At 51.3% G+C, this 13,948-nt stretch overlaps 1 non-coding gene across 1 annotated transcript; it reads left to right on the top strand.

The window, feature by feature from the left end:
* Positions 1-13,757: 13,757 nt before the first annotated feature.
* Positions 13,758-13,948, top strand: LOC126940069 (U2 spliceosomal RNA). The gene has a single exon (XR_007720591.1). It is a non-coding gene; the product is annotated as a U2 spliceosomal RNA (small nuclear RNA).

The raw sequence follows: 13,948 nt of genomic DNA, 5'->3' as shown, positions 1-13,948 counted from the left end.
AAATAGTGGGCGGAATAACGTGTCCCCCTTTATGAGCAATTTTAAATTGTCGGCCAATTTCATCCCAATGTTTGAGTTCTAAAGTTCCCTCAGTAGCAAACCAAGGGTAAAGGAGATCTGCGACCTCGAACTGGTTTAATTCACTTATTAGTAGAAACTTTTTACACCTCCTTCTTTAAGCAGAGTTTTTATAACATTTAAGGAAGCCGAGTACTTGGTACCGGCCTGTCCCATGGTGTCCCCGGGATACTCTGAGTGCCCAAGCTTACCGCCCAGCCTATTGACCGCAAGCCTCAGGAATCTGTCGTCGGTAGTCCTCCGCTGAGTTCCGCGCTCAAAGTGCACCTTCACACAGCGAGAGAGAAATCCTCGTTGGGTGCCAGATGTAGGGTCCAGCCCTACGGGGCCTGTGGGTTTTCTCTTCGTGTGCGGAGACGAGAGATCGTAGAAATAAAGACACAAGACACAGAGACAGGATGAAAGACAGCTGGGCCCGGGGGACCACTGCCACCAAGCGCGGAGACCGGTAAGTGGCCCCGAATGCCTGGACGGGCTGCTATTTATTGTATTCGAGGCAAGGGGGCAGGGTAAGGGGTGTGAGTCATCTCAAATGATTGAGAGGTCACGCGAGTCACGTGTCCACTGGACAGGGGGTCTTTCCCTTTGTGACAGCCGAGGCGGAGAGGGAGGACGGCATAGGTCAGCATTTCTTCTACGCACTTATCAGAAGGATCAAAGACTTTAGTACTTTTACTAATTCTGCTACTGCTATCTTCTAAGAACTTAAAAGGAGGAGCCAGGTGTACAGGCGGAACGTGAAAGTGAACAAGGAGCGTGACCACTGAATGAAGCACAGCATCACAGGGAGGCTAATGTCAGGCCTCCCACAAGAGGTGGGGGAGCAGAGTGTTCTCCATCTCCCCTGGAGAAAGGGAGATTCCCTTTCCCGGTGTGCTAAGTAACGGGTGCCCTCCCGGGCACTGGCGTTACCGCTAGACCAAGGTCTGTTAAGTAAGGAGGGCCTTCCCAGGCACTGGCGTTACCGCTAGACCAAGGAGCCCTGGAGCGGCCCTTATCCGGGCGTGACCGAGGGCTCACACGCTTGTCTTCTGGTCACCTCTCACCGTGTCCCTCCAGCTGCTAACTCTCTATGGCCCGGTTTTCCCTAGGTTAAAACAACAGAACAGAGATTCTTACAGTAGTAGAACAAAGAGTAATGCTGCAAACTAATGATTAGTAATAGTCATATATAATCAAATCTGTATCCTATTTCTGGTATAACTTTTCTTATTCTGATTATTTTCTTTATTATACTGTAACAGCTTGTGCCTTCAGTCTCTTGCCTCGGCCCCTGGGTGGCTTGCCGCCCACAAGGTAAGATATATCGCATTGAACTATAGTTTGTGTTGATTGCCGAAGGGTTTGGGGCGGGGGGGGGCACCCCCTGAAATTCCGCCCTGGAGGAGTGGCCTCACCCTAACCCCGGCCGTGCCTAATGATAAGGCCCACCTCTTACGGCCTTCGGCCGTCGAGTGAAATAAATGTTGGAGGTAATGCGCCTAAAGCCCTCAGCCCTCAGCTCTCCGCCGAAGTTGGGTTAGGAAGGAGGAAGGGAGAGGTAAATGCTGACCCCGCAGGCGGCAGTCTGTGCCTCGGAGAGAAACTTTATCGCAACCTTGCCGGGGGCCTTGACGCCCATCCTCCCGCAAGAGCACCCCGGCAGTCACCCCTGCCCTCTGGTGTCCTGCCACCCCGAGCCCGACCTTCCCCCTTTACCCCCGCGCGGGGCCGGTAACCTCCTAACTGCGTCTTCTCTGTTTCGGGCTGTCGTGCTCATCACGTTTGCGTCGTTTCTTCGCTCCACAAACGTTTACTGAGCGCCTTCCACGCGCCAGGCACCAGACTAACGCCTGCAAACGGGGATAAGTACTGGGGAGGGGTCCCAGCCCTCAGTGATGGGATTTCAGAGGGGGAGATAAAGGATTGCCCAGAAGGGTGGTGAGTGGAATAGTTGATATAAACAACGGGGGTGCGACGAAATACAAAGGAGGGCTGCTCGTCACGTATGGGGTGGGTGCCCAGGGCCCTTAATTAAGGGAGGCTTCCTGGACGGGTGACACCCAAGCGGAGTCCTGACAACCTGCGTCAGGAGTAGCCAGGCGAGGAGGAGGTGAAAGGAATCCACGTCCCGAGCAGAGAGGCAGCTTTCCCTGCACAGCACAGGACACGGTCCGTGCACAGAAGCCACAGGAGACGCAGGCACAGGGGCTGGGGAGAATCCTTGCCGGGCCCTCGCCATCCACGCGCCGCCTCCCTCTGCCGGGTGTCTGGTGTCAGCCTCCCGCCCGGCAGAGGAACTCCAGCCCCTGCTTCCGGAAGCCCCTCCAGGCCTTGGGCTTCCCCGACTCCCTGAATGGGCCCCACGTCCGGCGGGTAGGAGGCCGGTCTCCCCGCCCGCTGGTGACGAAGTAAAGGCCCGGCGCCGCCCGGGCTCCTGCCCTGGGACCTCGTCTTTCTCCAGGAAAACGTGGACGGCTCTCCGCCGAGCGGTCTCTTCCACAGACCCCTCTCGCCTTCGCCCCCAGTCTCCTTCGGTTCTGTCTTCGCGCCGGCTGGATACAAACCAGGAAGTCGCCCCCAGCGGAGCCCCGGCTCCCCCACGCAGAGGCGGCCCCCGGGGCGGAGTCAACCGCGGAGGCCGCGCCCTCCCTGAAAGGGCGGGGCATGTAAATTCGAAATGAAAGCCCGGGAACGCCGGATCCAAGCACGGGTGTGAGGTCATACCTTACACCGGTGCTTGGAGGTCGTAACTACAAAGGTCTTTCCTGAAGGGGAGTGTAAATTCCTTCTGTGTCTAACAGTGCTTATCACCCCTTGGCTATAGTTGAGGACAATAGCTCGATAGCTCCGTGGAGTGAATCATCCTGAGGTCCTAGCCCCAACCTACAGCCATTAAATTAGAATCTTTGGGACAGGGCCTAAGGCTGTTGTACTTCACAGCTTCCGGGGTATTTCCCTGGGACCAAAAGCACCTCTTAGAAATGTCCAGTGAAGACAGTAGTGAGCTTGGTCTGGAACAACGAATTGTCCCCGGAAGTGAAAGTGTTCAACAGGAGGCACTCAGTAACCCGTGTGTGTAAATGAGAGAGTAGCAAATCCCTTGGTTTTGTCACTGACAAGAGGCCACCCAGTCCAGTGAGGAGGCTTTTCCACCCAAATTGGAATATGTGCACAGCAAGTCCGACAGCTTCTGTGCTGTTCCCACTCCGCAGAACTAGATGGACCCCACCGCCACTACTGACCGAAAATTTATTTTGAAAATCGAGACTGGTGACACCACACAGGCACCGAGAAGGCGTGAAAGGTTTATAACTCACAAAATGAGGTGTTCTGGGAGATCAGAGTGGCTCCCAGGCAGGTCGGAAAACGACTTGAGAGCGAGGAGACTGGGTTGGTGTTTTGATGGGGGTTTGGGAAGGGGCAGGATGGAGGGCTCTGGGAGCGGGGGCTGGTGCTGCCTGCTGGGTGCCAGTGGGGGGAGCACCCGAGTTTTGTCGTCAGCTTGTTATCTCCACTCATAGAATGGGAGCCTCTTGTCATCTCCACTCAGATTGTCGGGACCTATTAATACACTTGGCTGTAAGAGGAGGAGGGCTGTGAAGGAACGCTAATGCCTACAGCGCCTTGGTCATTTAGGCTGAGGTTAAGTGCGGGACTTGCACTGTCAGTTACCGTTATTTCGCATTACATCAGCAAAGGAGATCTCTAAACGCTGTCTGCTGACAAGGTGGAATGGGAGGTTCTTTCGTTACCTCCACGCGTCTGCATTGGATCGTCGGGGCCTGTTAGCACACTTGTGTGTATATAAGTCAGCAGCGTGTACTTTGGAGAGTGTGGCTGCTTTAGATTTCACTTGGTTTAGTCACATGCGGTGTGACGATCATTGGATTAAAGGTTACCGCACCTACATCAGTATCCGTGTTCTGACTGGTCTCTGCTATTACTTGGCACACTCAGATGCGATATTCGGATCGTTATGTTTAAGTTTAGCGCCCCTACTTTACGAAGCGGGACGGTTTTTTTCATTTACGTGTCTCTATCCGAGGCAGTATAAACATCTTTCCATTCGAGTTTACCGCATGTGTTTCACCATCCAGAGTCGGACTGCTTTTCGATTTACGTGGCTTTGTGGGATGCGGTATGAAGATCGTTGCATTCAAGTTTGCTTTAAAGATAGTAATATGGGACTGGGTGCCGTGCCTCAGGCTTGTAATCCCAGCACTTTGGGAGGCCGAGGTGGGTAGATCACCTGAGGTCAGGAGTTGGAGACCAGCCTGGCCAAGATGTTGAAACCCTGTCTCTACTAAAAACAAACAAACAAAAACAAAAACAAAAACAAAAATTAGCCAGGCGTGGTGGCGCGCTCCTGTAATCCCAGCTACTCGGGAGACTGAGGCAGGAGAATTACTTGAACCCGGCAGGCGGAAGTTGTGATGAGCCGAGATCGCTCCATTGCACTCCAGCCTGGGCCAACAAGAGCAAAAACTCTTTTCGTGTGTATTTCCTGTTTCTTTAACTCTTCCAGGGGCCCCTTTCCCAAGGCTCCGCCCAGCCCTGGAACCAGTCAGAGCATGTGCTCCCCGGGGGGCTGCACCCTGGCCTCTTCGAAAACTTGCCGGACCAGACAGTTGAGAAAGGGCTAGAGGGACGAGACCTGAGTACCTGTCTCCATGTGTGCAGCTATAGAAAATATGCAATTACGTGTCTGTAACACATAATAAAGCAAGTACAGCAAGATGACTTTAGGTGATGGGCATACGGGTGTTCACCAAACAATTCTCTCAACGTATGTGTGAATAAAAGTTTAAAGAAATGTCGGATGCCGGCTAGGTGAGGACGAGAGGGGGAGGAGGAGGGAGAGGGAGGTGAAGGGAAGAAGGAGGGAGGGAGAGGGGAGGGGAGGAGGGAGGGGGAGGAAAGAATAGCCCCATAGAGTTCTTCGTGTCTTTTTCGTTCTGGGTTTTTCCTCCTGAAGGGCAATGAAGCCGAAGGAGCGTTCCCAAGATCCCAGTGATTTACAGGCTCTTTTCTGTTCAGCAGTTGGCAGGCAGGGCACGGCGCGTCTGGGGCGGGGCATGCAAATTTTAAATGGCTGTTTCTCTCGGGAGTTATGGGAGCAAAAAAGGAAAGTGAATGTCCTCCGAAATAGTAACAATATTACTTAGGCAAGTTTTAAAATTTGGATAAAGATACACAGTTTCAACGTAGGAGAGAGAGTTATTGAGGGTGATATCTGTCACCCTGAGCTGAGGATGTGTGGAGAAGGAGTGCAGTGGACGATAGGTTCACTTGTACCGAACCTGCTCTGACGCCATTTACGCTGTAAGGTTCCCAACGCCCTTTACGCCATAAACGCCATCATCCCCCCCAACGCCTTCTGCGCCATAAACGCCGTAAGGCTCTCGTCGACAGTCTTCGATCCTGTTTCACGCCGTTTGTGCCGTAAGGCTCACAACGCCGCGTACGCCATAGGCTCGCATCGACGGTCCCAGAGCCTGCTTTATGCCATTTACGCTCTGAGGCTCCCAACGCCCTTTACGCCATAAACGCCATCATCCCCCCAACGCCTCCTGCGCCATAAACGCCGTAAGGCTCACGTCGACAGTCTTCGAGCCTGTTTTACGCCGTTTGTGCCGTAAGGCTCACAACGCCGCGTAGGCCATAGGCTCGCATCCACAGTCCCAGAGCCTGCTTTACGCCATTTACGCTCTACGGCTCCCAACGCCCTTTACGCCATAAAGGCCATCATCCTCCCAACGCCCTCTACGCGATGAACGCCGTAAGGCTCACGTCGACAGTCTTCGAGCCTGTTTTACGCCATTTACGCCGTAAGGCTCACATCAACAGTCTTCGAGCCTGTTTTACACCGTTTGTGCCGTAAGGCTCACAACGCCGTTTACGCCATAAGGCTCGCATCGACAGTCCCAACGCCGTTTACGCCATAAGGCTCGCATCGACAGTCCCAGAGCCTGCTTTACGCCATTTACGCTATTAAGGCTCACATCGACAGTCTCCGAACCTGCTTCACGCCGTTTACGCCATAAGGCTCACAACGCCGCCTCTGTTTTTACATTGGCCGCCTGTGCTTTGGAGAGCGTAGTTGCTTTCGGTTTCACTTGGTTGCGGCGTGACGATCATTGAGCTAAAGATTACTGCACTCGCATCGGTCTCCATCATTCTCCGTAATCTGACTGCTCTTTGCTATTACTTGGTTTACTCACATACAGTATGCAGATTGTTCCATTTAAGTTCAGCGCCCGTACTTCACTATCCCGAGTGGGACTGCTTTTTCATTTACGTGTCTCCATCCAAGGCAGTCTAAACATTTTTCTATTCAAGTTTGCCGCATGTGTTTCACTATCCAGAGCCGGACTGCTTTTCGATTTACGTGGCTTTGTGGGATGCGGTAGGAAGATGGTTGCATTCAAGTTTGCCGCCTCCACTTAACTGTGCAGAATCTGACTGCAGTCAGATCTGTATGGCAGATGTTGCACTCGTTTTCTGCGGGTACGTCACTATCCAGTCTACTTTTTCCGTCAACGTGGCTGAGTCATATGTAGTATGACTGTCAGAGGCGTTGGAACCCGAAGCGACCCCATTTTGAGTGAGGGCTAGAAAAATGAGGCCGGGATTTACGGGCGTGCATTCTCTGAAGGATATTCCTAGCTGTCAGATGTTTACGGTTAAGGGAACAAATTAATGTTTACTAAGGAGACCCGAGTGTCCAGATAGCTGGATATCTGGAGAACAAAGGCGTTCCTAATTTTGCTTTAAAGATAGTAATAGGGATTCTTGCACAATATAATAATTAAAATTAATCCTTTATCACAAACCCTTGTAGCAGAGCACCTCTCCCCATGTGTACACGCGTTGTACCTAGGGTGGATACATTCCGTCTCTTAGTTTCGGGAACGTCCTACTCTGTCTTTGGAGTAGCTGTTCTTTCACTTTACTTTCTTAATAAACTTGCTTTTATTTTGCACCGCGGACTTGCCCTGAATTATTTCTTGCGCGAGATCCAAGAACCCTCTCTTGGGGTCTGGATCGGGGCCCTTTTCCTGTGACATATTTCTGGCGACCACAGATGGGACTGTAGTGCTTTGGGTAAGTGTTGGGGCCCTATAACATATTTCTGGCGAACGACGGAAGGGAGGATACTGAAGAAACTCACCCAACCCAAAGGAAGTAGATTGCAGCACTGATTGGACGACTTTGGGTAAGGGGTGGAGTGCCCGGGTAAAGAATGGGATTGGGTTAGAGACCCAACTTAGTGGAGTTAGAGTCTTTCCTAAAAGAGAGTGGGTTAGAGGCCCCTCTTAATAAAAGGCAAGGATGCTTGACCTCGGGTTAGAGGCCCAACCTAGGAGGGTTAGAGTCCCTTCTAAGATTTAGGGGGTTAGAGGCCCCTCAGTGAAGTCCCTCTCGGCTAAAAAATAGGTTTCACACCGCAAGCTATGCTCTTGGCATTAATCTGCCTCGTCCTCCTTGTCTTGGTTGCTGTCTCCCTTTCACTGTCATTTGCAGGAGACTTCATTTAACTGGTCTTAGGGATTTTACCTTATTCTTCTCCTGTGTCCTTCCCGATTTCTCTCCGTTTGCTTGTGAAACACTGAGAACAACAAGCATTGGAGGATCCGTCTCTAAAATTGCTGATTGAGATTTGGTATTTAACAACTATGAGCAATAAGATTAGATAGATATGGTTCTGTTTTGTTGCTGCTATGCTAAGTGTGATTGAGAAGCATTACGATGGAAATCAGGGGACTTTTCTCCTTGCTGTTTGGTTTCATTTTGCACACTAAAAAAGCTCCTTCATGGCCAAGTGCGGGGTCTCACGCCTGTAATCCCAGCACTTTGGGAGGCTGAGGTGGGCCAATCACCTGAAGTCAGGAGTTCAAGACCGTCCTGTCTAACACGGTGAAACCCCGTCTCTACTAGAAATACAAACACTACTCGGGTGTGGTGGTGCACGTCTGTAATCCCGGCTTCTTGGGAGGCCGAGGCAGGAGAATCGCTTGAACCTGGGAGGCGGAGTTTGCAGTGAGCCGAGATTGCACCACTGCACTCCAGCAGCCTTAACAACAGAGCGAGACTGTCTCAAAACAAAAACAAAAAAACTTTCCTTTCCTGGGTTCGGGCAAACCGGCTTCGCTTTGCTTTTCCAATCCATACTGCTGCTATTGCTTGCTCTGGTTGTTCTTATCTAAATGCTCTTCATTTATTTTGCCTTATTTGACATTTTTGTTGAAGTCCATGTTGTGGTTTATCTAAGATTCATGGCTCAGCTCACTTATGTTATTTGGATAATGTGAATCATGTTTGATGAGAGGAAAAGAAGAAAAAGATCTAGACATACTAGGTGATCCTTTAATGCAAGCCCCGCCGTGGTTCAGCGGGCATTTTTGGGTGGAGCCGAACCTCCTTCTGTCAGTTCCGAAGGTTCAGATGTATCAGTTCTTTCTCCCTCTAGTCCACCTGAAAGTTTCTGAGAACCCTTCGTCCCTTCTCCTTACCCAGCTAGTCCCACTCTATACCTACCACTCCCCACGGAACTCAACCCAGCGAGTACTACTCATAGTGGGGCCTCCTATCATCCTATCAGCCTCCAAGGGGAAATCTTTGTCCACTTAGAGAAGTGGCAAACTGGGAAGAGGGCACTGTGAGAGTACATGTTCCCTTTTCTACGTCTGATTTGCCTCTATATGTAGAGAAGGTTGGTAATTTCTCTGAAGATCCAGGACAATTTATAGATAGGTTTGAGAAATCAACTCTGACCTATAGTTTAACTTGGTAGGATCCGCATGTTTTGTTGTCTCTGTGTTGTACAGTGGAAGAGAAACAATGCATTTTGGGGACAGCTAGGACCCATGCAGATGAGGTATTGGCTCGCGACCCGAACCATATGATATATCAGGCAGGAAGTATAGCAGTTCTAGATCAAGATGCAGAGTGGAACTATCAAAGGGGCAGTGAGGACTTGGGGAGGAGAGATCATATGGTCACTTGTTTGTTGGAAGGGATGAAGAAATGTATGAAAAAGCCTATTAACTATGAACAGGTTAAGGAAGATTCTCAGGATAAAGATGAGAATCCAGCTTTATTTCGAGGGCATTTAGTTGAAGGAATTAGGAAGTATATCACGGATCCTGCCTCAAAGAAAGGACAAACCCTTTTGGGAGGATATTGTATAACCCAGTCTGCCCCTGATATCCACAGGAAACTACAAAAAGCAGCTGTGGGAGCCGGTGTGGTGGCTGAAGCCTGTAATCACAGCACTTTGGGAGGCTGAGGCGGTGGATCACTTGAGGTCAGGAGTTCAAGACCAGCCTGGCCAACATGGTGAAACCCCGTCTCTATTAAAAATACAAAAATTAGCCGGGCGTGGTGACAAGTGCCTGTAATCCCAGCTACTTGGGAGGCTGAGGCAGGAGAATTGCTTGAACCCATGAGGCGGAGGTTACAGTGAGCCCAGATTGCGCCATTGTACTCCAGCCTGGGAGACAGAGCAAGACTCTGTCTCAAAAAAAAAAAAAAGGAAAAAAGAAAAAAAAAACCCACTATGTGGCTATGTGTCCCTAGACTCCTATGAAACAGCTTTTGGATATGGCATCTTTAGCTTTTAATAACAGGGGCAAAGCAGAGACTCTCCTTTGCAGCACTATAGAAAGGATATTACCTCTATCTGACAGATGAGAAGTGATTTTCCCTAGTGCACACATAAGGCTTTCCTTCCTCTAGGCCTGGCATTTCCACAAGAAGCTTCCCAACTACCCAAATCAGAGAGGTGTCATCCTTATGCCCACGCTACAATTGCAAACCATGAGACTGCATATGGTTAACAGGTGGCTTGGGTTCAAATGCTGACCTTGCTTCCTTTTAGGCAAGTTGCTTAGCCTCTCTGAGTGTCACTCTACACAGTGCTGTTCCCTAGAAATATGTACCTCGCATGTAACTTTAAATGTTGCAGTAGCCGTATTTTTGAAATAAAATAAGAACAAACAAGGAAATTAAGTCTAATTTCATTTAACTCAGCATATACAAAATATCACTTCGACAGGTAACGAACAGCTTTGGAAGGCCGGGGCAGGAGTATCACTTGAGGCCAAGAGTTCCAGGCAAAACTAGGCAACATAGGAAGATCGTGTCTCCATAAGAATTAAAAAACGGGTCAGGCGCAGTGGCTCATGACCGTAATCCCAGCACTTTGGGAGGCCCAGGCAGGAGGTCAGGAGTTAGAGACCAGCCTGGCCAACATGGTGAAACCACATCTCTACTATAAATAGAAAAAAGTAGCCATGCATGGTGGCACGTGCCTGTAATCCCAGCTACTCGGGAGGCTGAGGCAGCAGAATTGTTTGAACCCGGGAGGCAGAGGTTGCAGTGAGCCGAGATCACACCACTACATGCCAGCCTACGTGACACAGCAAGACTCTGTCTCACAAAAAAATAAATAAATAGAACACTTGGTTCGGGAACAGTGGCTCAGGACTGTAATCCCAGCATGTTGGCAGGCCGAGGCAGGTGGATCACTTGAGGTCAGGAGTTCAAGACCAGCCTAACCAACAAGATGAAAGCCAACCTGTACTAAAAATACATGAATTAACTGGGTCTGGTGACCCGCACCTATAATCCTAGCTACTCGAGAGGTTGTGGCAAGAGAATCGCTTGAAACTGGGAGGCGGAGGTTGAAATGAGCCCAGATCGCCCCATTGTACTTCAGACTGGGCAACAAGAGTGAAATTCCGTCTCAAAAAAAAAAAAAAAAAAAAAAGGCTCACGCCTGTAATCCCAGCACTTCGGGAGGCCGAGGCGGGCGGATCACAAGGTCAGGAGATCGAGACCATCCTGGCTAACACAGTGAAACACCGTCTCTACTAAAAATAAAAAAAATTAGCTGGGCGTGGTGGCGGGCGCCTGTTGTGCCAGCTACTCGGGAGGCTGAGGCAGGAGAATGGCGTGGGCCCAGGAGGCGGAGCTTGCAGTGAGCCAAGATCGCGCCACTGCACTGCAGCCTGGGCGACAGAGCGAGACTCTGTCTCAAAACACAAAAAGCAAAAAAATCTTAGTATGGGTACAGTGGCTCATGATTGTCATCTCAGCCCTTTGGGAGGCCGAGGTGGATGGATCACTTGAGGTCAGCAGTTCCGGACCAGCCTGGCCAACAAGGTGAAACCCAATCTGTACTAAAAATACAAGAATTGGATGGGTGTGGTGACCTGTTCCTGCGTCCCCAGCTATTAAAGAGGCTGTGGCACCAGAATCATTTGAACCCGGGAGGCAGAATTTGCAATGAGCCGAGATCTCATCACTGAACTCCACCCTGGGCCACAGAGCATGGCTATATCTAAAAAAAAAAAAGAAAAAAAAAAATAGGCCAGGTGCAGTGGCCCACGCATGTAATCTCAACACTTTGGGAGGCTGAGGCGGGCAGATCACCTGAGGTCGGGAGTTTGAGACCAGCCTGACCAACATATAGAAACCCCATATCTCATAGAAATACAAAATCAGCCGGGCATAGTGGCCCATGCCTATAATCCCAGCTACTGGGAAGGCTGAGGCAGGAGAATCACGGAAACCCAGAAGGTGGAGGATGCGGTGAGCTGAGATGGCTCCATTGCGCTCCAGTCTGGGCAGCAACAGCAAAACTGTCTCAAAAAAACAAAACGAAAACAAACAAAAAAGGCCGGGCACAGTGGCTCAGGTCCATAATCCCAACACTTTGGGAGGCTGAGGCGAGTGTATCACCTAGGGTCAGGAGTTCGAGACCAGCCTGACCAACATGGTGAAAGCCCATCTCTATTAAGAATGCAAAAACATTATCAGGGCGTGGTGGTAGGCGCCTGTTATCCTAGCTACCAAGAAGGCTGAGGGAGGAGAATAACTTGAAACCGGTAGGCAGAGATGGCAGTGAGCCAAAACTGCGCCATTGCACTCCAGCCAGGGCGACAGAGCAACAATCCATTTGAAAAAACCAAATATATATATATATATGATATACGTATATATATGTATACATACAATATATACACATATATGTCACATATAAAGATAAAATTAGCCAGGCATGGTGGGAGGCTGAGGGAGGAGAATTGCTTGAGCTCAGGAGTGGAAGGTTTCAGTGAACTGGAATCCCTCAACTACACTCTAACCTGGGCAAACGGGTGAGTCGCTGTCAAAAAGGAAAACAATAGTAAACAACATAAAATTTATTTTTGAGAGTTTTAATCATTTTATATTGTTTTCTAAATCCCATGTGTATTTTAAACTTACAACACAGAACCATTAGAATTGACCAACATTCGAGATAATGCGCCTAAAGCCCTCAGCCCTCAGCTCTCCGCCGAAGTTGGGTTAGGAAGGAGGAAGGGAGAGGTAAATGCTGACCCCGCAGGCGGCAGTCTGTGCCTCGGAGAGAAACTTTATCGCAACCTTGCCGGGGGCCTTGACGCCCATCCTCCCGCAAGAGCACCCCGGCAGTCACCCCTGCCCTCTGGTGTCCTGCCACCCCGAGCCCGACCTTCCCCCTTTACCCCCGCGCGGGGCCGGTAACCTCCTAACTGCGTCTTCTCTGTTTCGGGCTGTCGTGCTCATCACGTTTGCGTCGTTTCTTCGCTCCACAAACGTTTACTGAGCGCCTTCCACGCGCCAGGCACCAGACTAGCGCCTGCAAACGGGGATAAGTACTGGGGAGGGGTCCCAGCCCTCAGTGATGGGATTTCAGAGGGGGAGACAAAGGATTGCCCAGAAGGGTGGTGAGTGGAATAGTTGATATAAACAACGGGGGTGCGACGAAATACATAGGAGGGCTGCTCGTCACGTATGGGGTGAGTGCCCAGGGCCCTTAATTAAGGGAGGCTTCCTGGACGGGTGACACCCAAGCGGAGTCCTGACAACCTGCGTCAGGAGTAGCCAGGCGAGGAGGAGGTGAAAGGAATCCACGTCCCGAGCAGAGAGGCAGCTTTCCCTGCACAGCACAGGACACGGTCCGTGCACAGAAGCCACAGGAGACGCAGGCACAGGGGCTGGGGAGAATCCTTGCCGGGCCCTCGCCACCCACGCGCCGCCTCCCTCTGCCGGGTGTCTGGTGTCAGCCTCCCGCCCGGCAGAGGAACTCCAGCCCCTGCTCCCGGAAGCGCCTCCAGGCCTTCGGCTTCCCTGACTCGGAATGGGCCCCTCGTCCGGCGGGTAGGAGGCCGGTCTCCCCGCCCGCTGGTGACGAAGTAAAGGCCCGGCGCCGCCCGGGCTCCTGCCCTGGGACCTCGTCTTTCTCCAGGAAAAGGTGGACCGCTCTCCGCCGAGCGGTCTCTTCCACAGACCCCTCTCGCCTTCGCCCCCAGTCTCCTTCGGTTCTGTCTTCGCGCTGGCTGGGTAGAAACCAGGAAGTCGCCCCCAGCGGAGCCCCGGCTCCCCGAGGCAGAGGCGGCCCCGGGGGCGAGTCAACCGCGGAGGCCGCGCCCTCCGTGAAAGGGCGGGGTATGCAAATTCGAAATGAAAGCCCGGGAACGCCGGATCCAAGCACGGGTGTAAGATTTCCCTTTTCAAAGGTGGAGAATAAGAAATGAGCCCGAGTGTGTAACGGCGTCCATAGTGGGGTGGACGAGACAGAGGGGATGGGGCAAGGAGCGCGGGTGGGGCTCTCACCGCGACTTGAATGTGGATGAGAGTGGGACGGTGACGGCGGGCGCGCAGGCGACGGCATCGCTTCTCGGCCTTTTGGCTAAGATCAAGTGTAGTATCTGTTCTTATCAGTTTAATATCTGATACGTCCTCTATCCGAGGACAATATATTAAATGGATTTTTGGAGCAGGGAGATGGAATAGGAGCTTGCTCCGTCCACTCCACGCATCGACCTGGTATTGCAGTACCTCCAGGAACGGTGCACCCCCT

The sequence above is a fragment of the Macaca thibetana genome, chromosome 16 (genome assembly GCF_024542745.1).
Source record: "Macaca thibetana thibetana isolate TM-01 chromosome 16, ASM2454274v1, whole genome shotgun sequence".
In the NCBI taxonomy this organism is placed as follows: Eukaryota; Metazoa; Chordata; class Mammalia; order Primates; family Cercopithecidae; genus Macaca; species Macaca thibetana.
This window is presented reverse-complemented; position numbering and strand designations above follow the sequence as displayed.